Raw genomic sequence first — 27,053 nt, forward strand, 5'->3', positions numbered from 1 at the left:
TCAGTAGAAGGCAAGATACATAGCTCACAAATCAAGCCTCTAAACTAGTACTCACATCAGACAAAGGTCTCCACGCTAATAAGATAGACACAAGTTTACCATATTATACCATGTCTACCTGTAGAATGGGCCTGGAAAATAACCTGTCATTTAACTGAAATTGTGCAGGTGCCTATGGCTGTGAGAAACAGTCAACATCAGTAGCATTAGTCTTGGTAGCCAAGGAATTTCACCTACCAGCCATCTTCTGCTAGTGTATGTAATCGCAGGAGATTGCCACTGACAGGTCTAAACTACTGTTACCAGACAGTGGCTAGCACCCCAGCTGAACATTTTAATATTTATTATACATGGTACATTGCACAATCCTGAGACTGTGGATTCATGAATCTATAACATTTAAGGTTAACATCAGCCTGTGTTTGTGACACTCAAGATCATTTGAGCTTAGCATCAGCTGAGATGTTCAAATAATTGTCTTCACCAACACTATCTTGTACAGTATAGTTACAGGATAAGTCTTTGCTGTGGAATTTGTGCTTGCTTGATGAGACCCATGACAAAGGAGATCTTAATGACCTTAGTTTTTAGGATTGGGCCTGTGTAAACATACAGCCTCTTGGAAGGCATAAAACCATAATCATCTGTGATTCATTGTGGCATTGTTGAGTTCTATAACCCCATCAGTGTTTGTCAGCCCATAATAATATAAGCCTTGGCTCTCCCCCAGTGTTGTGCTGATTTTGTTCAGCTGTGGATATTAGTGAAACACAGGTTGATGGCTTTGAAGGCTACAGGAATGACATATCTTGGAGATAAGGCATTTGCCCACTAAATATGAGGCATGTGGAAGTGCACCATCCCTAAGGAGAGATTTGTGTGGACAGACTATAATTTCCAGCTATTCTCCTAGTTCACTGTAAACCACAGAATATTTAGGAAAACTTGAGCTTGGAGTGTGTTTTCTGATGGCTAATATGATTGTCAGCTTCACACTATCTAGAGTTACCTGGAAATAAGCTTCTGAACATGTCTGTGAGGGATTTTCTAGAATGGGTGTATTTGAATAGGAATATGCTCCCTAAATGTGGGATGCAACATTCCATGAGAAAGAGTACTAGAGTAAATCAAAAGCAGAAAGTATGCTGAAGAGCAGTATTCATCTCTCCATTTCCTGGTGATAGGCATAATGTGACCAGCTACTTGAGACTTCTGCTGTTATATTTTGTTTGCAATGGTCTTCTATACCCTTGAACTAGGAGCCAAAGTAAACCTTCTTTTCTTAAGATGCTTTTGTCACATATTTTGCTAGAGCAAGAAAAGAAATTACTATTGCCTTCCATCTATAATACCAAACACTGAGAATATACCTTCACTATACTCTCAGAAAAACTAAATCTGTGGAAAAACTACAACAATGCTGAGAGAGTGAAAGTAGCTCAAGAGGTAGGAGAAATAAGTAGCCTACTTATAATTCTCATAGATACAGTTACAAACAAACCAGATTAGAATGATCAATAAATAATGGATCATTCAATATCTGGGAGATGTTTCATGCTAAGAAACCATGACCTCACATAGTAGTAAAAATTAGGTTATGGAAACTGAGTAGATAATATCAAAGAACTTTCACAAAATTTAAAGTGGTTGATCTAAGGAAAGAAGAGCTTGAGCGAGACATGATGATACATACCTTTGATCCCAGCACTCAGGGGGCAGAGGCAGACAGACCTCTGTGATTTCAAGCCAACCTGGTCTACAGAGTGAGTCCATGATAGCCAAGGCTACACAGAGAAACCCTGTCTCAAAATAATTAAAAAAAATGAAAAAGAAGACAAGCTTGAAGAAAATAAAAAGCTGTTTCCAAACCTGAACAGAAAAACTTAACAAAGAGATGGAAGTGACTTTAGCTTGGTGTAATGGTGCATATCTGTTACTCTAGCCCATGGAAGGCTGAATCAGGAGAATCTTAAGTTTCATGTCATCTTGGTCTACATAGTTCAAATTCAATCTGGGTTACATGCTGAGAGATTTTTTCAAAATAAAATAATAAAATAAAATACAAAATTTTAAAGGAATCAAACTGAAATAAAACAATTTCAAATGAATCAAAATAAAAGCAGAAATGATGTTGTATTCCTAATTTTGTACAAAGAATTGTACTACAGGCATATATATGCCAATGTCATTGTGGACCCCTCCTTAGAGCATAGGTTTGATTCCTACTACAACTACTGCAATCTCTTCAACTACATCCTCCATGCTGATGGACCTGCTCCTCTGGAACTCCCCAACCAGTGGCTCTGGGATATCACTGATAAGTTAATCTACCAGTTCTAGTCATTTAGTCAGAACAGATGCAAGACTGCTAAGAAGTCAGTGGAGATTGACTTCCTTAGATCCATTCTGAAAATCTGTAACATTCACAGCTTCTTCAATGTAGTTTGTTCTCTGGTAGACAAATCTAACATCAACCAGCAGCTGGAGCTCTACACAAGCAGAAGCGACCCTGAAAGTGTGGCTGGGGAATATTGATGACCCTCCCTCTACAAGATGCTCTTTTACTTTAGCCTGGTGGGGCTTCTGTGCCTGCATTCTCTCCTGGGGGATTACACCAGGCAATCAAGATGCTTCAGAATATCGAGCTGAAAAAGAAGAGCATGTATTCTTGTATGCCTGAGTGCTAGCTCACCACCTGCTACTATGTTGGTTTTGCATATTTCATGATGCCTCGCTACAACCTGGCCTTTGCCAAGATCCTCCTGTACACCAAGAGAACCAAGAATATGTTCCAGAGAACCACCTACAAGTATGACATGATTAACAATCAGAATGAGCAGATGCATGCTCTGTTGGCCATTGCTCTCACAGATTACCCAATGTGGATTAAGGAGAGCATACACCTCCAGCGGAGGGAGAAAAATTGGGGTAAGATGCTGTGCATGCAGAAGGGTGACCCTGTTAGGCTCAGTATGAGCCTAATTTTCAGAAAAGATGAAGAGAACTCAGGAGACCAGATCTCATCGTTGCAAAATCACAAGAGGTTTATTTTAACCATTGTGCAATGGGGTCACCCCTGCCAGTCAGTGAAGAGTGGCCCCAGGAGACAAAGGCCTTGGGTTTTTAAAAGATAAAGCATGGGAATTTTGAAGTTGCAGTCTTGGCAATTTAGGATTGGATGGGAAGCTATAAAGTAAGATAAATGGTTAGTCTTAGGTGCTCATCTTGGCCAGTCCTGCCAAGTGTGGATGCAGCTGCAATTGAAGGTGGGGGTGGTTAGCTCATCCTTGAAGATCAGAGTTGCAAGCTTTTGGCTGGAGGACAGGAGCTACTCAGAAGAAGGATTGAGGCCATCTGGGTTTGTTGCTAAGAAACACTATCTCGAAGACAAGAGTCTGGTCGTTCTTTTTTGCTGAGTGAAGGTCATTGCTTGCTCGCTTTTTTTTTTTTTTTTTTTGTATCTGTCCTCACAGATAGGGTCACATTTCTCCATTCTCTGGAAAAGTACTAAGAGGCTTTAGCTTAACCTGGACCTAAAACTCAAAACTATAGGCTTTAGAAGACATATAGGTTTCAAAGTTAGTTTGATCCTTTCAACCCCTAGGTCTAGGTCTATGAGGAACATTTTTGCTATGCCTACTCCAAGTTACTGTCACCTGTGGTACCCAACTATGGCAATGTGTATCCTAACTACCACAAAGAGCCCTTCCTGCAGCAGCTGAATGTGTGTTCTGATGAATTGCAGCAGCAAGCTCAGCTCTTCACCATCCACAGCTTCCTCAAGCTCTAAACCACCATGCCTATGGCTGGCTTCCTAGATCTAACAGAGCAGGAGTTTTGCAACCAACTGCTTCTGTTCAAGTACAAGATAAAGAACCTGGTGTGGACCAGTGCCATTTCTCCTCTGGATAGCTAATTCGGTTGGCCTCAGAGGTGGACTTCTGTATTGATAAGGACATGATCCATTCTGCAGACACCAAGGTTGCCAGATACTATGGGGATTTCTTTATCTGGCAGATCCACAAATTTGAAGAGCTTAATAAAACCCCCAAAAAGATAGGACAGAGGCCCCTAGGATACTCATACATCAGTCAAGAACCTGTTTTGGTATTACAGATCTGAAGTATTTTTGTCACCAAGAAGTCTTTCCTAAGTCAGCCATCAGCTGAGTTGAAACTTGTTCAAACCAAGGACTGGATGTTTTAGGAAGTTCTCAGTAATGGATCTTTGTTGGAAAAAAAACCAGAAACCTCAAAAACACGTATTTCAAGACTGAAAGAAACTGCCAGATGACATGAATATCAATAGGTGAAATAGAAGAATAAAAGAGTTCAAAGGCAGGCCACTGGAAATGATGCTATGAAAAGATGAGAAAAGTAAGAGAGAATGAGGATAAATCAAGAAACCTCACAAGAAGCTTATGGAAGCACTAAAAGAAAAAAATTCTCACATTACTTTGGATCAAGAACTTGAGAATGCTGAAGGAAATAAAAGTCTTCTTTAATCAAACAGTAACAGAAAACTTTCCAAAGTTGGTGGAGGGCATTCTTATGCCTAAAAGACTTAACTCAGTTGAGTCTATCACAAAACATTTTATAATAAAAATCTAAATATGAGAAATAAGTGAAAATTCTAAGAGAATATGAGAAAAGAAAACAATACATTATAATGTCTGAGTTTGCCAAATGGTACACTGTCAATAGAGAGTTCCCTGTGAATTTTACAGCACTCAATGAAAAAAAAATTCCATTAATCAAGAAGATTGTATCTTTTAGCAATGGAGAGAGAAAGACATTTTCAGATAAAACGAAGATGAAAGACTAAATCTCCCCATTCTTGTCCTAAAAAAATACTAAAGTTGACTGGGAATATAGCTTAGTGAAAGAATGCTTGAACTGGCTATCCCTGTACAATCACCAGAAAAAAATGAGAGAAAGAAAGGGAAAAAAAGGCACAGAAAGATGGAAGGAAGGGTCAGAAGGAGGGAGGGAGGAAAGGAAGAAGGGAAGGACAAAAAAGGAAAGGAGGCAAGGAGAGAGTAAAAGAAATACTGAACGGAACTGTTCCAGTTGAAATAAACACTATTTAATAAGAAATACAGGTTTGCTACAGATGTTCCATCTAGGGCTGAGCCCTCAGCTATCTCTTACTCTCTGCATCTCTGCATGTTGACCAGTTGTCAATCGTTGTCCTGTTTTTGTTTTTGTTTTCAATCTGACACAAGTTAGGGTCATCTTGGAAGAGGTAACCAAATAACAAAATACCTCTAGCAGACTGACAGGCAAGTCTGTGGGGTCATTTTCTAGATTAACAATTCATGTGGGAGGATCCAGATCACTAGGGAATATGTTGCTCCTGGGAGACTGGTATTGGGGTATTTAAGAAAACAAACTGAGGAAACTATGGGGAGTATGCCAGTAAGCAGGTATTCTCCATGACTTCTCTCTGTTTGTGAGAGAGTGTGTGTGTGAAGCCCAGAGATTGATGTGAGGTATTTTCACCAACCACTCTCCATTGTATTCTTTTTAATATAGGATCTTTCACTAAACCCTAGAGCTTACCAATTCAGTTATACTGGCAAGCCTCAGGGGTCCTCCTGCTTTGGTCTTTTCATTACTCTTTTTAGAGGTGTTTGTCATAGTGTCTGGGTTTTTATTTTTATATGAGTGCTGGGGATCAAAACTCATATTTTTATGATTATGGGTCAAGAAGTTTACTTACTGGGCCATCTCCCTAACCCCCACTTTTCTCATTCTTCATTGTTATGTTTAGTTGTGATTTCAAAATTGCCTATTATAATCATAAGATGATTTTTGTAAGTTCAATGGTATTCATAAGTAAATCATTATACTAGACAAACCAAAAAGGAAGAAAAAGCATAAAGTAATAACGTAAATCACTTAACAAATAAATAAATAAATAAATAAATAAAGCAAGAAAGAAAGAAAAAAGGAAAGGAAAGGAAGGAAAAAGGAAAGAAGGAATGAAGGAAGAAAAGAAGAAAGAAAGAGAGAGAGAGAGAAAGAAAGAAAGAAACAAAGGAAGGAAGAAAGAAAAGGCTGTAAAAGATTTGTAAAAATATTTTTAGTAAAACCAGAAAACAAGCAACAAAATGAATGTCACATGTAGCCTTGCATACCAATATATTTAGGCAAGTGTGATGGACAATTAGAGAATTTTCCAATACAGACACAATGCAAGCATAAATCATGGTACAAACCATAAGTTCAATTAACTCTTCTCCCCAAGTTTCAAAGATCCAAAACAAAGCTGCTCTAGCACTTTATCTTTGCTTTTGTATGTCACATTTCCCTCCATGTATTACTGTCTTTTACTTTATTATATCTTAAAATATTTTGAATTCATATATATATATATATATATATACATATATATATGCAATTCTGTTTAAGCATTTAAAATACACATTTGCACAGTACAAACTCATTTTATAAATCTAGTATAAGCCTGATAATAAAGCTGGATAATAGCACATCAGCACAGTAAAACTATAGGCCAGTATCTCTTCTGAACACAGGCACAAAAATTCTCAACAAAATACTTAAAGACTGAATTTAAGTACTGATTACAAAGATCTATACTATGAACAAGTTGCTTTCATACAGGTATAGCAAGATTGTATTATAATATGCAAATGAAATAAAATGCAACAAAGAAGTGGACCTAAAATCAGAAATCATATAATCTTCTCATTACAGAGAGGAAAGTCATTGAAGCTGTTCAATATCTTTTTATGTCATTAATCTCTGGAGAAAATAAGAGAAGAAAAGCAACATAATAAATGCTATATGTGATAAACCTGTAGCTAACATTATACTGAGTTGGGAAAAAACGAATAAAGAAAGAAAACCAATAATGTCTAGCCTCAAAACTATTATTAAATATAGCACTCAAATCTTAATTAAATAATAAAAAAAGATGGTTATGGACTGGAAAGTCTGAAGTAGAAGTGTGTTGATTAGCAGATGACCTGATGCTATACTTCAAAGACTGAAGCAGAAATTTACTAGAATTTATGTATGCTTTTAGCCATGTAACAATATTTAAAAATTCAACATATCAAATAGTTTTCCCATATACCTGTCATGAACTTACCAAGACAGAAATTAAGAAAAATATCATTCATAAAAGCTTCTTAAAAATATCTAAGAAATAAATACAACCAAGGAGGTAAAAGATCTCCAAAAATGAAAGTTTTAGATCCTAGTGAAAGTTTAAAAGACACCAGGGCATGGAAAACCTCCTATGTAACTGATTTAGTAAACTAATACTATAAATATTACAATAATTTCAAAATTCAGTTACGTATTCAATAAAATTCCCATCAAAACTCCAATGATATTCCTAAAGTAACCAGAAAAATAGTTTTAAAATTCAAAAGAATTCACGAAAGACCCTGAATAGCCAAAACAATCACAAAAACAAAGAACAATGCTGAAGTTATTACAGTACCAAAAAAGTACTATAGAACCATTGTAACAAAATTTATAGTTCTTGCACAAAAATAGATGCATAGATTAATGTTCTAGAAAAGAGACTCCAGAAATATAAACAACAATACATGATTATATTCGCCTAATTTTCAACCAAGGTTCCAAAACCTTCATTGGAAAACAAAAAAAAAACAAAAACCTCTTCAACAAATGATGCTGGAAAACATAGGTATGCATGAATAGAAGAATGAAATAGGAAATAATATCAAGAAATATCAAATGGAATTGCATGAAATAATAATTCTGCACAGCAATCGGTATAGTAGAGGGAAGAGGCAGACTACAAAACAAAAAAGCCATTGGTGTGTGTGTGGGTGGTGTAGGAGTAAAAGTAGAAAAGGGATCATGAGATCTGAGGAAATAATCCAAGATATGGGCAAAGAGAAGGTAATGGAATACATGTGACATGAAAGCCGAAGGCCTACTTGTAATGCGGGTGGAAACTAGACACGGAGGGGCACAAGAAAGGCACAGTGGAGTGCATCAAAAGAAGGCATGATGGCAGGTATGTGTAAAAATGCATAACAAAACAAACACATTATATTGTATCTAATAATTTAAAAAGCAAAACTACCTCAATAAACATAGAGAAGAATCTATATATTAAAAATTCCAAATAAACTCACAAAATGTAATTAAAACAAACATTTTCAAAGCATTTAAAAACATTTCAAGATATAAAATCAATATTGAAAACAGAGATTTTCTACTTGCACATATTTTGGGTATATGCCTAGGAGTGGTATGGCTGGATCTTGAGGTTGCATTATTCCTAATTTTTGGAGAAAGCACCAGATTGATTTCGAAAGTGGTTGTACAAGTTTACGTTCCTACCAGCAATGGAGGAGAGTTCCCCTTTCTCCACATCCTCTCTAGCATGTGTTGTCCCTTGAGTTTTTGATCTTAGCCATTCTGATGGGTTTAAGATGGAATCTCAGAGTCATTTTGATTTGTATTTCCTTGATGACGAAGGACTTTGAGCATTTCTTTAAGTGTTTCTCTGTTGTTCAATATTCTTCTATTGAGAATTCTCTGTTTAGCTCTGTAACCCATTTTTAATTGGATTACTTGATTTGTTGGTGTTTAACTTTTTGTGTTCTTTATATATTCTGGATATTAGCCCTCTGTCATATATAGGGTTGGTGAATATCCTTTCTAAGTCCATAGGCTGTTGTTTTGTTCTGATAACAGTATCCTTTGCCTCACAAAAGCTTTTCAGTTTCGTGAGGTTTCATTTATTGATTGTTGTTCTTAGAGCCTGTGCTGTTGCTGTTTTGTTCAGGAAATTCTCTCCTGTGCTAACGAGATCAAGGCTCTTCCCCACTTTTTCTCCTAACATGTTTAGTGTGTCTGGTTTTATGATGAGGTCTTTGATCTGACTGAACTTTAGTTTGTGTGGGATGATAAATATGGATCTATTTGCATTTTTCTACATGTAGACATCCAAATTACACCAGCTTCAGTTGTTGAAGATGCTGTCTTTTTTCCATTGTATGGTTTTGGCTTCTTTGTGAAAAATCAAGTATCATAGATGTGTGGTTTTATTTCTGGTTCTTCTCTTCGATTCCACTGATCCACCATTCTGTTTCTATGCCAGTAACACGTTTGCAGCAGCTTTATTCATAATAGCCAGAATCTGGAAACAACCCAGATGTCCCTAAATGGAGGAATGGATACAGAAATTTTGGTACATTTACTGAGTAGTGGAATATTACCCAGCAATTAAAAACAAGGAAATCGTGAAACTTGCAGGCGAATGGTGGGAACTAGAAAAGATCATCCTGAGTGAGGTAACGCAGAAGCAGAAAGACACACAGGGCATATACTCACTTATAAGTGGATATTAGTCATATAATATAGGATAAACATATTAATATCTATACTCCTAAAGAAGCTAAGCAAGAAGGAGGACCCTAGAGAAGTTGCTCAATCCTCACTCAGAAAGGAAATGGGACAGACATCAGAAGCAGGAGAAAACAGGGACTAGGACAGGAGCCTACCACAGAGGGCCTCTGAAAGACTCTACCCAGCAGGGATTGAAGCAGATGCTGAAACTCATAGCCAAACTTTGGGCAGAGTTCAGGTAATCTTATGAAAGAAGTGGGAGAGATAAAGACCTGGGGAGGAAGGAACAGGAGTTCCACAAAGAGCCACAGAGCCAAAAAATCTGGGCTAAGGGTTATTTGTAAAGACCAATACTTCAACCAAGGACCATGCATGAAATATCTTAGACGCTTTGCTCAGATGTAGTCCATGAAAGCTGTGTCTCCAAGTGGGTTCCTTAGTAAGGGAAGCAGGGGTTGTCTCTGGCATGAACTCAGAGGCAGGCTCTTTGATCACCTCTCCCTGGAGGGAGTGCAGCTGTACCAGGTCACAGAGGAAGACAATGCAGCCAGTCTTGATGAGACCTGGTAGGCTAAGGTCAGATGGAAGGGGAGGAAGACCTCCCTTATCAGTGAACTGAGGTAGGGTTATGGGAGGAGATGAAGGAGGAAGGGTAGGATTGGGAGGGGATGAGTGAGGGGGCTACAGCAAGGATACAAAATGAATAAAATGTAATAATAAAAAAATAAATAAATTTTAAAAAAGAAAATAGATTGTCTTTCTATATATCATTGTCAACTACTGCTTTAAATAGAATAAGCAACAGTTTACTCTGAACTAAAAATTAGTAACCATGAGTACTAGAACAAAGAGTTCAAATTACTGTGAAGTACATATTTCATTGTGCAATACGTCTCATGAAATTTTACAGTCACAGAACAAAAGAATGTTAGGAATCTATGGACTAGGGATCTAATGCATCTGCCTGATATCTCCAACAGTAAATCTGGTAAATTCATATTCATGCTTTTAATATTTTTTGAGAAAGTGTCTTATGTAGCCCAGACTGGCCTTAAAATTGATATATAGCAAAAGATGACTTTAAGCTCTTGTTTCTCCTTCTTCTACTTTCCTATTGTGTTACCATACCAGTTTCTCCAGTGCTGGGGAGTAAACACAGGGACTAGTGTATGGTAGGCAAGAACTTAGCTAACTATTTTATAGGTATCCAATATAATATTCATAGTTTTATGTAAAAGTCACAAAGATGGTGAGTCCAGTATAAATAAATAAATTGCTATTAAATAAATTTTACGGTTAATCATTGTTGGATTGGGCAAAGCCTTTTTAGATATGACATTAAAATCACAATAATAAAATAGATAAATTTGCCTTTCCTGGTAAAAGAAAACAGGAAACAACCTAGGAACCTGCCACGGAGGGCCTCTGAAAGGTTCTGCCCTGCAGACTATCAAAGCAGATGCTGAGCCTGATGGCCAACTGTTGGACAGTGTGCATGGAATCTTATGTAAGAAGTGGGAAATAGTAGGTTATGGGGAGGACAGGAACCCCACAAGGAGAGCAACAGAACCAGAAAATTTGAACACAGGGGTCTTCCCAGACACTCATATTCCAACCAAGTACCATGCATGGAGATAACCTAGAACCCTTGCACAGATGTTGCCCATGGGAGTTTAGTGTCCAAGTGGGTTCCATAGTAATGGGAAGTGGGACTGCCTCTGACATGAACTGATTGGCCTGCTCTTTAATCACCTCCTTCTGAGTGGGGAGCAGCCTTACCAGGCCACAGAGGATGACAATGCAGCCACTCCTGATGAGATCTGATAGACTAAGATCAAAGGAAGGAGAGGAGGACCTCCCCTAACAGTAGACTTGGGGAGGGCATGCTTGAAGAAGGGAGAAGGAGGGTGGGATTTGGAGGGGAGGAGGGAGGGGCTTATGGGGGGATAAAAGAGAATAAAATGTAATAAATAAAAAATAGATAAATTTGACTTTATCAAATTAACTTGTGCATCAGAGAACATAATCAAAAATTGGAAATGGAACACATTATTTAAAAACTACTTTTAATAATTTACAAGTAGTGGTATCTGTAGTGGAAGTTTTGTTTTCCCTAAAATCTCATTTATATGTATGTTTTTGTTTTTATCCCAAGTGTGGGATATGAAACTGAGTAAGTTTGTCCACAGCTGATAATTGCCACTTTCTGGGCATGGTCTTTGCCAGCTGCGGATGGTGGAATTCTGAGGACTCTGAGAGGGTATAAATACAAGTGCCCAGAGAGAGAAAAAAAGAAGTTCTTGGAGGAGATGGACTTCAGAGGAAGAAGCCTCCTTGTTTGTCTTGCTGTATTTACTATTTGCTGTACTGCTAGATATCAGGATAGCTGAGATTAGTACTTTCCAAAATACTCCGACAACCATAACCAGCCAGAACTAAGTCTAAAGAGGTGTATGTCTCCTTCCCTTCTAACCTTCTTTCTCTCCTATTTGGGTTGGGGAGTTGGAAGGCAGCTAAAGGCTTAAGGAACCTCAAATAAAGTAGAGTTTAAAAACTAGTGCTAAAAGTTTCAGCAATAAAAATATAAAAATTTCAATTTAACAGTGAAAACTAATGTTAGATAGTTAAAAAAGAAAATCTATAGAAACTAATATATTAATAAACAAGTAGTCAATATAATTAGTTGCCAAGAAAATACAAAATTAAAAAAAAAAACTATAAGATATCACAGAACTCTAAAATAGTGTATATTCATGAAATCCCTCCCATCAGAACTCAGGAAATCCCATGGAAGAGGAGTTGGAAAGAGCATTAAGAGCCAGAGGGGATGGAGGACACCAAAGAACAGGGCTCTTGGAATCAATTAAGCAAGGTGCATATGAACTCACAGAGAATGAAGAAGCATGTACATGGCCTGCATGGGTCCGTGCCAGCTCATATGCATATATATTATAGCTTTCAGTTTATGGGACTTCTGAATGTGTGAACAAGTGGGTCTCTGATTCTTGTGCCTTTTCTTGGGCCCATTTCCTTTGCTGGTTTGCCTTGTTCAACTTGGATGTGGAGGTTTTTGTTTTAACTTACTTTATTTTGTTATGTTTTGTTGTTATCTCTTAGAAGCCTGTTCTTTTCTAATGAGAAATAGAAAGGGAGTGGATCCAGATGGGAGAAGAGGTGGGAAGGAACTGGCAGGAGTACAGGAGGGAGGGGAACTGTAATCAGGATATATTTTATGTGAAAATAATTTACTTTCAATAAAAGTGGAAAAATTTAAAAAAATACAAGGTTTCAATTTGTACCAATAAATACCAGATCATGTCTTTTAAATTAGTATTTAAAACTGATATAGGGCCAGGCATGCTGCTTAGTGGTAGAGCATTTTAAAGCACATTGGACTAATCTTTGGCATTTCAGTAAAAAAACAAAACAAAACAAAACAAAACAAAAAACTCGTAGATTGTGGAGGATAAGGATCATAGAAAAATAATAGTTTTTGATTTTAGTTGTTTTCTTAGCATGGACTCTCAGAATAGAGCATTTGAGGAATAAAGGAACTTACCCACCTTTTCACATTTAGAGTATTGGAATAGAATAGTGTTCCTGAAGCTACCTATATTAATACATTATCAGGATGAAAAGGAAAGAAAAACAAGATGGGGAAAGGAGGAGTTGTAGGGAAGAGGAGAATTGTGATTCCCGTTTTGAATATACTGTGGATAAGGGAAATGAAACATAAGGGTAACTGAAGCCATCTTCTGCCAGGTCAATATCCGGCAAGTGGAGCTGAAAGGAGGATGGCCAGTCCAGCTGGACGCCCTCCGTGGCTGAGCTGGATGATGAGTGTCGAAGGCCCGAACCTTCCTGGATGCCCCAGGGAATAAAACACCACCGAGCTGGGAGATCTGTGGAAGCAGGAACTTGGTTTATTGAATAAAGCAGTCCTTTTTATAGGTTTGGGTCAAGGGGCAGGGTTAAGGAAGTGAGGTAAGATGACATAGAGGGCAAGGTTAGGTAGTGCAAGGAGAGGTGGGCCAGCGACAAAACTCCACCTAACAGTTACCAGGCAGGGTTGATTTTAAAGAAGATATGCTGAATCACTTTTGCCAGGAAGTGGCACCTCTTAAATCAGAAGCTAAAAACAGGTCTCCAAACTCGAGCCAGGCTCAGATAGATGCAGCAGGCCTTATCAGGCCCAACAATCTTCTTAGCCAGTGCTGACACAGTGGGAAGGCATTAGTCCAGGAGAAATGGGTTTCCATGCTTAAGTATGCTAATATTCACAGACAATGATAAGTCAGCGACTCTCTAAGATGCGATGGTACTATTTCAGCATTTAGGCTTACCTAAACAACCCTTGGAGGATTGAATGAAGCGAGGAAACAATTTTAAATGGGCAGAATTAAACTCTGAAATAACCTAGAATTTAAAAGCAACTTAAGCTTATCTAGAATTAATAGCAAGCTTCAGCCACTAGGTGGGATCATGGTCTAAGTCTGAAATGACTGTGGGGTAGAAAATAATGACTTTTAAACACTTAAATGTTTTTTGAAATCATAGTTACTGCATGAAGTTTGTTGAAATAATAGCAAAACAATTAATAAATTTAAATGTACAGTCAAAGTTTTCTCCTTCCATTATGCAAGTTCTAGATAAAAGGATCCAGACTTAGATAACAACTCAAAGATGAACTGGAACCTCTGCACAGGTGTAGCCCATGGCAGTTCAGTGTCCAAGTGGGTTACATAGCAATGGGAAGAGGGACTGCCTCTGACATAATCTGATTTGCCTGCTTGTTGATCACCTCCCCCTGAGGGGGGAGCAGCCTTACCAGGCCACAGTAGAGGACAATGCAGCCACTTTTGATGAGAACTGATAGACTAAGATCAGAAAGGAGAGGAGAACCTCCCCTATCAGTGGACTTGGGGAGTGGCATGCATGCAGAAAGGGGAGGGAGGGTGGGATCGGGAGGGGAGGAGGGAGGGGCTTATGGGGGGATACAAAATGAATAAAGTGTAATTAATAAAAAATTAAAAAAAAACAGCCCATCAGTCTCAGCATCTGCTTTGATAGTCTGCAGGGCAGAGCCTTTCAGAGGCCCTCTGTGTCAGGCTCCTAACTTGTTTCCTGTTTTGTTCTTCTTCTGATGTCCATCCTTTTTGCCTTTTGGGATGGGGATTGAGCATTTTAGCCAGAGTCCTCCCTCTTGATTAGCTTCTTTAGGTGTACAGATTTTAGTAGGTTTATCCTATATTATATGTCTATATGAGTGATATATACCCTGTGTGTCTTTCTGCTTCTGGGACAGCTCACTCAGGATGATCTTTTCTAGTTCCCACCATTTACTTGCAAATTTCATGATTTCCTTTGTTTTTTTATTGCTGAGGAATATTCCATTGTGTAGATGTACCACAATTTCTGCATCCATCCTTCAGTTGAGGGGCATCTAGGTATGGCCAACTGTTGGGCAGAATTCAGGGAATCTTATGAAAGAAGTGGGAAATAGTAAGATCTGGAGAGGACAGGAGCTCCACAAGGAGAGCAACAGAACCAAAAAATCTGAGCACAGGGGTCTTTCCTGAGACTGATACTCCAACCAAGTAGCATACATAGGGATAACCTAGAACCCCTGCCCAGATGTAGCCCATGGGAGTTCAGTGTCCAAGTGGTTTCCATAGTAATGGGAACTGGGACTGCCTCTGACATGAACTCTTTGGCCTGCTCTTTGATCACCTCACTCTGATGGGGAAGCAGCCTTACCAGGCCACAGAAGATGACAATGCAGCCACTCCTGATGAGATCTGATAGATTCGGATCAGGAGGAAGGAGAGGAAGACATCCCCTATCAGTGGACTTGGGGAGGGGCATGCATGAAGAAGGGGGATAGAAGGTGGGATTGGGAGGGGAGGAGGGAAGGGTTTATGGGGAGATACAAAGTTAATAAAGTGTAATTAATACAAATTGAAAAAAAAACAGGCCATCTAAGTTAGGGTGCTTTCTGTTCTCTCCTTAAATAAACATTCACTAGGAAAGCATAATTCAGTCAAAACTGAGGTTAATTTTTTACTGTTTGTTTTAAGTGATACAAAACTATGAAAGAGTGAATACATTTATGAGGGTATATGAAGTGTTGTAGTACATGTGTACATTGCACAATATTTACATCAGAAGTATATATAGTCTTAAATTCCTTTTCTTCTAGAGTTTGAATATACAGTGCAACACCTATTTGATTATGTGGATTTTTTTTTTTTGTAGTTTTTGTTTTTCCACTGTGGTCTCTGCTTGAGGTTCCCGCTTGAGTTTCTACCTCGACTTCTGTCAGCAATGGATTGTTACCTAGAAATGTGAGCCAAATAAATGCACTTTCTCCCTAGTGCATTGATATTGGTAGTTTTTTTTTTTATCACAACAACAGAGAAGCAAAGTAAGATCTCAGGTTTTAGAAAAAAATTGTTTTGCTATGCAAGTTTTTAACATTTTCCCTAGTGAATCTCTTGACTGTATAGAAATCTGCAATGACCTCTCCTCTTCTCTCTCAGTTTTATTAATTTGTGTTTTTATTTTGGTGACTTTGGCTGTACCTTTTGTCAGTCTTGTCCAATACCTTGATTTTCCTCAATTTCTATTGACTGAATTTCTCTGTGTACTGGCCACATTTTTGTTCTTGTTGTTTCTCTTCTCTGCAATACAGAGCCGGACTGTTGATAACTATGCCTTATTTTTCAATATTTCTTTGTGTCAAGTTCCAAACACAAAAAATACCATAAGCAATATCTTTGGATATCCATGTTTCATGATCAAACACACAGGTTTGAGCATGCACGCTTGTGCATGTAACACTGTATATTTTCATGTGCATGTAGCACTGTATATTTTCAGGACTATATCAGAGTTATTTAAAAAGCTCCATGGAAAGCTCACCATGAGATTTTTCACTTAAAAATTTGGTTAGTCTTTTTTGCCCCTGTCCCAACTAGTATTGTTACCTCAGGAGGCACAATTTTAACAAATTGCTGTTATTTTCTTTTAAAATAAATACCCAAGAATAGGCTGTTTCCCACTGTGTGAGCTTTGTGTCAATCAAACAAATTATAGCCTGTAATAGTTTTCATGGGGAGCTGGTACTCTGGTCAAATAGTGACATTTCCTTAGAAAAGGTATTTTTGGGGGAGTGGTCAACCCTCTTTAATCTCTTCAGCGTTTGTAAGGCTGAGTATTTTTACAACTATCACAAATACACATTGTTGGATTTTAAAGCTATTATAGTGTGAGGAAAAGTAGGATGAAAATAGCGAAAATTAAGATACAACAAAGATCATTGTTCCTATTAAAGTTTAGCCTATTTTCCTGAATAAGTAAGTGCTCCTCAGATTGCTTAAAAGCCTGTGGGTATTTGGTAAAATTATGATGAAATTCATATTGATAGTTTCTAGTGTTCTTTTTTCTTTTGGAAAAGATTTTATTTTAGGATATATATATATATATATATATATATATATATATATATATATATATGCCACTACTGGAGAAGCATTGTAAATACATAGTTCTAACATACAAATGTCATTTCTTTCATAAAACGGTTTAGTAATGAGTTTCAAACTCTACTTTGCAATGCTGTACTATACTCAAAAGATACATTAATTAAGTCCTTGTGCCATGGAGTTATGCACTGTAAACATTCAAATAATTGTTTAGACTCTAAGAAGAAATGAATACAAATTTATCTATAAACTATATTCTCATTTTATCTACTTATCTTTTGTCTTTAATTGTCTGACTGCATTTTTCTTTTTTGTACAATATAGCACAAAATAGTACAATATAGTATACTCTTGTATACTGTATCAGGGACTATGACAAGGTTCAGAAATTAATGTGGTGTCCATGACACTTATACTTTAACATTTAGTGGAAGCTCAGAGATACATAGCCAAAGGACTTTTAATCAGGAAACAAAAATGACTATTTTTAAAAACAAGTAGTTCACAGTGTACTAGATGCTTTAGACTATGGCAAGGTTGCAAGAATTTGATGTCGAAAGTTGTGCAATGATTCGCACAGAAAGAGGGCAGCCTGTAGCAAAGCTGTGGCAGGGAGGTGAGAAAATCAGACAGTTTCTATAAAAGTACAAGAAATGATGGAAGCTATCCAGTGAAAAAATTGTGCCCCAAATGTATTGATTCAGTGGCTATGTGTGCTAGACAAAGCTTATGTTTTTTGTACTTTGGTTTTTAAATAGTAAACTAAAATTTAAATATTTGTCAAGTTTTCTTCTTTTCCTTGACCCTTAAGCTCCATTTACAGTTTAGCTCGAAACTCACTGGAGAATTTCATAAGACAGAGTGTGTTTATATACTGCTTGTAGGTGAGACTTTAGCCCCCTCCTTTGTATGTTTTTTGGCTGCTTGTGGGTGAGTGTGAAACCTCCTCCTCCACTCTTTTCCCACCATGTCTCGTTCCCCCTCCACTTACCCACTATGGGTAATATTCTAATACCATTCACCTCCTCCCACCCTGACAAGAAGGTAGATTCTTCCCCCACACAGCTGGAATCACCTCAGGTATTTTCCTCCCAAACCCAAATGGAGCTTGCTCCCACCTATCCATGGGCAGAACTCCACCCTTATCTCTCCTCCAGGACACAACACTCCCTTCTTCCTTCTTCAGCCACAGCTCTCATACCTTGTATGCCCACTCCTGCTCACCAAACACAGTCTCCCCCACATAATACCTATGGGGTAGAACTTCCACCATGTTGCCTCCCACCTGCAGCCTACACTGCTAATGTTGGACAGGAAACAGCTTAGCCCTGGTATCCCACCTCACTTGCTGATTTGGCTCTCATTTGGAAGGCATCCTGAGAGTCCGGTGTGGACTCCCCCTATTTTGATCAGGTTCTTCTGCAATGCGCTATTCACTTGCAAACCCATTATGACTGATATTCCCTCTTAAAGAAGGTATTTGCACCTAGTGAGTTCCTTCAATGGAAAGCGGTCTATAACGACCTGGCTGAATCGCAGGCCCATAGCATCCTCCAACTTGGGGTTCCTATTTCCCTGGGTATGCTTATGGGTATGGATCCCTACATGGACCCTGTCACCCAGACCACCATTGGTCTCCATGGGTACTTTGACCAAGTGAAATCCATCTCTTTACAGGCCCTTAAGGAGTGCCTTCCTAATAAGCCAGAAACTTTTTTCTGCAACCTTGCACAAAGGCCCTCAGAAGGTTTTACTCATGTGACAGAGTCAGTGGACTGATGTACCCCCTGGCCCAGTTAGAGAGGCTCTGATTAAACAACTTGCTTGGGAAGGAGCCTCCACTGCAGCCTGCAATTCCATTGCAACAGTCCACAATGAAGACATCTGTAAGTGGATGACTGCTGCCAAAGGTATTAACTTTATGGTGGCACCATTTGAGGCTCTTGCAGCCTCTTTGCAGACCCTAGCTATTGATAACAGACAAACTTCTCAAAAACCATGCTGGGAGTGCAGCCAGCTAGGCCATTTCTGCAGTGCCTGCCCAAGGGAATCCTCAACCCCCTGACCCAGCACACTATGCCCTCGAAGCAGCAAAAGCTATCATGTGGCTAAAGACTGCATATCTGCCCCTCCTTTTAAACTTTCCCCCTGGGCAACCCTCAGCTCTGCCAGTAAGAGGAGAAAACCCCCACATTCAGTGGACCCTTCCCATCTTTGAGCATTTTGCTTGAATGACTGTGTTCCTATATAGGGTCGAGATCAGAGGCATTGTGAATACTGGGGCAGATTGCTACCATTGTCACTTCTAAAGATGCCTGCCGCCTGCCTTACACTTTGGTCCTATAGGCCTGGTCTCAATATCAAGGGAGTTGGTGACTTACAAACTACTTGCCAGGTAAAACACCCCGTTAGATGTGAGGACCATGGGTGTCCTTTCTCCTCTGGTAGCTCTCTCAGGAGAAAAGGCAACCCATGCCATTATGGTCACTAAAACTGTTATGTTAGTTATAGGAGTGCCATGGGAGATTAAGACTGACAATGGCCCAGCTTAAATCTCTGATCAGTTCAATTCATTCATGGATTCTTGGGGCATTAAACAGTCCACTGGAGTCCCCTATAATCCACAGGGTCAAGTCATAGTGGAGAGAGCTAATAGAACCTCAAAGAATTGATCCTCAAAGAGAGATCCCTTAGAGTGCTTGACACTGGTAGAGGCCCTTTTTACAAACAACTTCCTCACTTTTGATACAACCGGGGTCTCCTCCACATGTAAACATTGGAGGTCCTGTCCTGTCATGACCCCCTGCAGACCCTCTCACTGGCTCCTGGCAGGGACTACACCCTCTCCTTACCCATGACCAAGGGTTTGCTTGTGTCTTTCCAGAGACCTCACAAACACCCATCTGATTTCTAGCCTACAATGTGTGCCCAGCGACCGATGGATGGCGGTGATGATCCCTCCTGAAGGAATCATAAAGGTGGGTGACAATGGTCCAGAACAATCAAGTTCTACTTTGTGAAACTGTGTACCAACAGTTTCAGCACCAGTCTTGGGAAGTTACATATGACATCCTCTCAGCTCTTTCCCATCCCATGTTTGGTTCCCTCCACATCAGCTCCCTTCAAGTCAACCCAATTATCCAACTGCCATCACTATAGGTCTGACTAATAAGGGTCTGCCCTTAAAAAAGAAAAAAAAACCCACTTATTTCTTTTTTGAGACTGATACTCCAAGTAAAGACCTTTCATGAAGATAACCTAGAACCCCTGCACAGATACAGCCCATGGCAGCTCAGTGTCCAAGTGGGTTTCCTAGTAAGGGGAACAGGAACTGTCTCTGACATGAACTCAGTGGCTAGCTCTTTGATCACCAACTCCTGAAGGGGGAGCAGCCTTGCCAGCCCACAGAGGAAGACAATGCATCCAGTCCTGATGACACCTGATAGACTAAGGTCAGATGGAGGGGAGGAGGACCTCCCCTATCAGTGGACTTGGAGAGGGGCATGGAAGGAGGGAGAGAGAGAGGGCGGGATTGGGAAAGAATGAAGGAGAAGGCTACAGCTGAGATATAAAGTGAATAAACTACAATTAATTTAAAAATAAAAATAAAAAAACTGCTTATGTAATAGAGCGATCCTTGTGGAGTACCCACCAGGAAGATGGTTAGCAAATGACAGGTAATGTCCCCAAATACCTGGGACAACCTAGGATAGGCACTGTTGCTTAAGGTGAGCCCTGGAGGCATGGGGCCAACAATGGCAGGGCAAAGGGTCCCTTCTTTCAAGGTCACAATAAATAAAACAAAAAGGTAGATATGTGGGCATTCCAGGTAAGGGACCATTGAAGCTCAAGGGCTGGAGCGACTTCTGCTGACACAACTGTGGAAGCAGTTAGGTACAGGGTAGGTGGCCTGATGTTGGAAGTCTGCTCAGAGACCAACAACCAATGGCAGTCTCAGGAGGAGGAACCCGATTTGGTGGCCCAAAGGTATTGGACATGCTCGCTCTCCCTAGGATAAACCAGAATGCATTGGCTTGCCCTTGGATTGCATTCCCCTGACTCCTGGTATCTGTGTAATGACTCCGGTGCCTCTCACCTGCTTGGCTTGGAACCCCTGTCCTAACAAATGGCCTGGACCCTTGGGAGGAGGACCAACAGAACACTTTCTCAGAAAATTGGGAATAGTTTTATCTCAAGACCTATCTATCTCACTCCTGGGCATATACCCAAAAGCTGCTCTACCATACAATAAGGACATTTGTTCAACTATGTTCACAGCAGCTTTATTTGTAATAGCCAGACACTGGAACCAACCCAGATGACCCTCAACCAACAAATGGATACAGAAATTGTGGTACATTTACACAATGGAACACTATTCAGCTATTTTTTTAAATGACATCATGAAATTTGAAGGCAAATGGACAGAACTAGAAAAGATCATCCTGAGGGATGTAGTCCAGAGTCAGAAAGACACACATGGCATGTACTCACTTATGAGTGAATATTAGTCATAAAGTGTAGATAAACATGTTACAATTCACAGACCCTAAGAAGCTATGTAAGAAAGAGAGCCCAAGGAGTACATTTGCATCTCACTGAATAGAGGAAATAGAATAGACATCTGGGGTGGATGGATGCAGGGAACTGGATGGACAAGGGATTGTGGAGGAACAAAGAAGGGATCAAGTGGGAGAAGGACAAAGGAAAAGAGTACTTGGGGAGAGGACTGGAATCAGTGGATGTGGGGGTCTTCTCTGGGAAGAGTTAGAAATTTTGAACAATGGAAACTTCCAGGAATATATTAAAATGACCTTTACTAAGACTCCTAGCAATGGGGGATATGGAACCTGAAGGTGGCTGTATTCTGTGACCAGAAAAGTCTTCTAATGGAGGGTATGGAACACCAACCCAACAACAAAATCTTCCACCTACAATTTCTCTTGCCTACAAGAGGTTTTAAGGGTAAAGATAGAGCAGAGATTTGAGTGAATGGCAAATAAATTACTGGCCCAACTTGAGACTCACCCTTTGGAAGAGAGCCACCCTTGTTACTATCACTGATACTCTGCTATGCTTGCAGACAGGAGCCTAGCATAACTGTCTTCTGAGCGGTTTCATCCAGCAGCTGATGAAAACAGATGCAGAGACCCACACACAGCCAAACATTAGGAGAGGTTTAGAGGAATCCTGTGGAAGACAGGGAGGAAGGATTGAAGGAGAGGTCAAGGATATCACAAGAAAACCTACAGAATCAACTAATCTGGGGCCATAGGGGCCCACAGAGGATGCACTGCAAAACAGAGGGCATGTATGAGACAGAACTAGGCCCTCTGCACATATGTAACAGTTGTGCAGCTCAACCTTCATGTGGGACTTCCTTTCTTTTCTTGTTATTATTTATTCATTTTATATCCAGATTGTAGCTTCCTCCCTCCTCTCTTCCGAGTCCCACCTTCCCTCTTAATCCCCCCTATCCCCTTCCCATAGTCCACTGAATTGGGAAGTTCTGCCCTGCCATCTGCCCATAACTTATCAAGTCTTATCAAGACTGCCTGAATCTTCTTCCTCTGTGGTCTGGCAAAGCCTCATTGCCAGGAGGAAGTAAGCAAAGAGAAGGCAATAGAGTTCATGTCATGGGTCTTCTAACAGCAGGAGCAGGAGCTGTCTCTGACTCTGGTGCCTGCCTTTGGTAACCTTTCTGCTATCTAAGCTGCCTTGTCTAGCCAAAGTGGAAGATGTCCTATTGTGACTTGATATGCCAAGGAGGCTTGATATTCATGGGAAACCTCACCTTTTCTGAGAAGGAAGATAGAATTGGAGGAGGTGGAAGAAGTGAGGTATGTGCGAGATACTGGGAGAAGAGGATGGAGAAGAAGCTGCGATTGAGATGTTAAATAAATAAATAAATTCATTAGTTTAAAATGAAAGCAAAATCATATATTGCTTTAATGAAGCTAAAAGATAGGACACAGAAAATGCAGAAAAAGGAGATAATGGAAGCTCCTATTTTAAAATTTTGTTCTGGGAGCCACATTAAAAAACAAAAACAAAAACTTGGGATTTTAGAAATTGTATTATCTTTTGACCTGTTTTTCAAATTGATATTTTAAACATATATTCAAGGAAATTTGATTTCATATTTCTGCTGCTGTGTGCTTAATTTAAAACCCACAAATTAGTGTACATCCAAATAATTTTCATCTCTTTCCTAAACTGACATTTTCTGTTTTGTTGCTTCAGATTTTGCAAATGCATTCACTTAATTGTACCTTAAAGCCAAATGTACCTTGTTTTAATCCTCAGTCTCATTAGCTGCTTTGAAAATGTGGTCCAATTAAGAAAACAATTATGTATACATGCTATAGTTGGTAAAATAATGCCAAAATTGTTAGACTGTTTTACCTACTAGTGTCACCTAGTGGACAAAAGTGGGAATTGTGAATTTATCCTCAAGGAAAAGATCTATTTTCTTCCCCAGTTGACCATATTGACTACTACAGGTTGCTTTTTAATTTAGACAACGGAAAAATTAAAATACTTTCTATACAGATTAATATGTGACTTATTTTTCTCAGTTTATCTCATGTTGATACTGCAACATGTTTTGTTTTTCATAATGAAAAGGGCTTTTGAATAAAGGAGTAGATTCAAATAATACAGTCATATTATAAAATATACCGTTTATTGAGTAATTTACATTGTACCATTGGAAATAACCATTTAAAACATTGCTATTGCTATTGTTATTCATTGTATATCAAACTGAGGATCATTGGAATGAAACAACCTTTTCTTTCTAGGCATTAGACATTATACTTATTGGCTTGTGTTATCTAGTAGAGGCATCATTGTTTGTTAGAGGTAACTCCATTTAAACTATTTTTCTGTCTCTATCTGTACATGCTTTAGTAATATTGTGTAATAGAAAAATTCCATATGACTTTTTTGAAATGCTTATTGTGTTAGTTATCCCTCCTCATATTACTTCTATACTGCCTTTCCACCTACCTTTGCCCATTTAAACCTTGTTTTTTTCCCCTAGAAACAATATTTTCATATTTAGTAATTTGGGAAAGAGGAGACAAAAATCTTGAATCCAATTTTAAAACTCCAAAACAGATGGTCTTAAACACTAGCCTTTACTCGTTCTTGTTTGTTGGGTGAGGTTAGGGAAATGAAAGACAAAAGAACATGTATCTTGATGAATGGAGATATAGATTGAGAAATGACACTCCAATTTATTATTTGTTCTTTAAACTGTTTTTAGTTAAAAGCCAGAAAATATTTTCAATCTCTTTTCTATGCATAAAATGAATGTATTCCTTTGTACTCTAACAAGCAAAACATGCACAAAATAGAAAGTAAATATTGGTTCATAGCAAAATCTCTTCATTTCCTGTCCAAATAGAACCTCAAACAATAGTCTTGTCCCTTTGCTTTCTTAGTTATCTTGTGGATAAGTTTTTCTTCTTGATCGTTGAATTTGTCTGTGAGTCTCATTCTGTTTTAGCTGTGATGGAAAGTTAATTGTTTGTCCATAATCAAAAGTCTTTGTTATAGTATGTCCATTGTTTTCCCTTTGAGAAAAACCTTCATTTGTTATACTTAAAATTATGATATAAAATGTAATCTTGTCTTATGTAATAACCACTGCTCCTTTCTAAAACTAGATTTGAACAATAGGTATTTTCTCTTTTATTCTTTTATAGATGTTTACCAGGTATGCATGGACTCAAAGATAAAGAACATCCATACTTTATTGTATGCTTTCTCATTTCATATGAATTCTAGTTGATACTAGCGATACTTAAGAACTGTCTGGGTTTGCTTTCCATTTTAGTTGCTGTGGAAAAATACATGGGAAAAACATATGAAAAGGGCAAACATTTTTTTTCCTCTCTCTTAATTTCAGATATTTTAATCTATAGTTGCTTATTTCTTTTGCTTTGAACCTATAGTTCATAGAAGAGAGTGTGTGGCAAAAGAAAGCTACTCACTCTGTAGTGGATGGGAAATCAGTATAAGAATCATCTTGTGCCCCAGTATCTTCTTTAGGAGTGTGCCTCCAATGGATTAATTTCCTTCTACTAGGCCCCATCTGACAAATATGCTATTACCTTCTAATATCACAAGTTGGCAATGGAACATTTAATATGGATGGTAGTTAGTATAGGGTTTCACTAGTGGTCAATCCTAAGTGAGACATCTATATTACCATCTATCCATAAGGTCTAGTGACTATAGAGGAGTTAAAAAAAGGACCACTATGAAAGAGTGTCCTCTGAATATGGCAGGGATTTTGAACTTATAAACTCACAGTGGTTGTGATTGCTTGCATATGAGATCAAGTTAGACACAATACCAGCATAGGTTAGGAAAGGGCTTATTAAGTAGCCCCAACCATAGCTGAGGAGCTGTTGGCAGCTGATAGATGTTCGGATAATAGAATTAAGTTTTTTTTTTTCCCAAGAATGGGGCCTTTCATAGGATACCTGTATGTCCGTGGATGGCCCTACACCCATACATATACTTACAAAGGTGCAAATCCATGTTTAATTGTTGCTATATTCAAAATAGGGAGAAAATGGATGAAATCTAACTAGATATCTATCAACAGATGAAAGGACACTGGAAATACCATAAACATTTTCATTAAATTTTATTCTGCCTTAAAAAATGAAAATAGGAAATTTGCAGGAAATGGATGGGACTGGAAAACATATTAAGTGCTGGAACTCGGCTTCAGAGATATAAAAACCACATGCTTTATTTCATATGTGGGTTCTAGTTTCTAGCTTTTATGTATGTGCATTTATGTAGGAGTGAGTGTATATAGAGCCCTTGAAACTAAAAAGTGCACATGAGAAGGGAAAAAGGTTTCTTTAAAGGAAGAGGTGGTGGGACAATGCATATGATATGAAAGTAGAAAGGGACATAATTGGTATGGATAGGTTTAAGTGCTGAGGGGGCACCAGGAGATTGGGTGGAGCAGATGGTTGGAAGAGACGGTCAACCAAAATGAACAATGCATTATAAATCTCTAAGGGAAGTTGGTATGTGGTTAAATAATTAAAGATAAAGTTAAGGATTGGAGAGATGGTTCAATGGTTAAAAGCACTGGTTGTTTTCCCAGAGGTCCTTAGTGAAATTCCCAGCAACCACATGGTGTCTCATAACCATCCATAAAGACATCCGGTGCCCTCTTATGTCATGCAGGCACCATGCAAACAGAGCAGTCATATACACAAAATACATAAATAAATAAATATTTAGAAAAAATGTAAAAAAAGAATTTGAACAGAGTTATGCCATGTGGGTGGATAAGGCTGTTTTTAGAAGCTGCAGGTCTAGAAAAGTCAAGCTGTAATTAGGCTGGAAGCTAACTCCCTTGTGCTTAAGTCTTCACGGGGTCAAAAGGTGTGCAAGTTACTGGAGAACTGTCATGAGAAGTCTTACTGAGCTACTGAGCTGTGGACCTTGTGTGTAATAATAATGACTGGCCAGAAAGCAGATACCTAGTGTTTGCAATAGTGTCAAGTCTATTATAGGTGTAAGTCTATTATAGGTGCCTTTTGATTGGGTTTGAGGTCCATTCCAGAGAAGAGAATTCAAACCTAGTAATATAAACCTAGTCAAAGCCTATGGTGTTGAGGTCATAGGCCCCACTGGAGTAGCAACTGTTGTTTTGCAACTAGACATGATGTACCTGTCAAATTGCATTCTAAATAACTATGTTTGTGATCAGAGATTAGTGCTACTGTCACTCTGAGCAGAGAAGTTTATTTACGCAATGAGAACTGCATAAAATCACAACAAGTCGAAGTGCTGAAAAACAAGTGATTTTTGATACATGATTAGGTCATTTATGACATCAGTGCTAGAGGAATATTGCTGAAGAAACCGTGGAAATATCCTAAGAGCTGGAGGAAGTGTGTATGTGTGTGTGTGTGTCTTTCAGTTGTGACATGGTTCCTGTACTCTTGAACTCAAGCAGTTATGACTATCTGTATAAGCTTTCTACAACATGGAGCTCATCCAAACCCTATCATGGAGGGGGAGGGCTCATGGGATCCCACCTCTTCCTGAGGGTTTATACACATTAAAAGTGGTGTAGCCACTGCAAAGATGTTGCTATTCCTGTGGAACAAAAACTCTTTTCCATGTTTATGTCAGCAGTCTTAATGAAACTTACTGGATCACCAAAATA

The 27,053-nt window shown here is 38.8% G+C and overlaps 1 pseudogene; it reads left to right on the forward strand.

Moving 5' to 3' along the window:
• The first annotated feature begins 2,103 nt into the window (after window positions 1-2,103).
• LOC129665525 (eukaryotic translation initiation factor 3 subunit L-like) lies at window positions 2,104-4,122 on the forward strand (annotated as a pseudogene).
• Window positions 4,123-27,053: the final 22,931 nt, after the last annotated feature.

The sequence above is a fragment of the Psammomys obesus genome, unplaced genomic scaffold, assembly GCF_907164565.1.
Source record: "Psammomys obesus unplaced genomic scaffold, mPsaObe1.curated_primary_1811, whole genome shotgun sequence".
Taxonomy (NCBI): domain Eukaryota; kingdom Metazoa; phylum Chordata; class Mammalia; order Rodentia; family Muridae; genus Psammomys; species Psammomys obesus.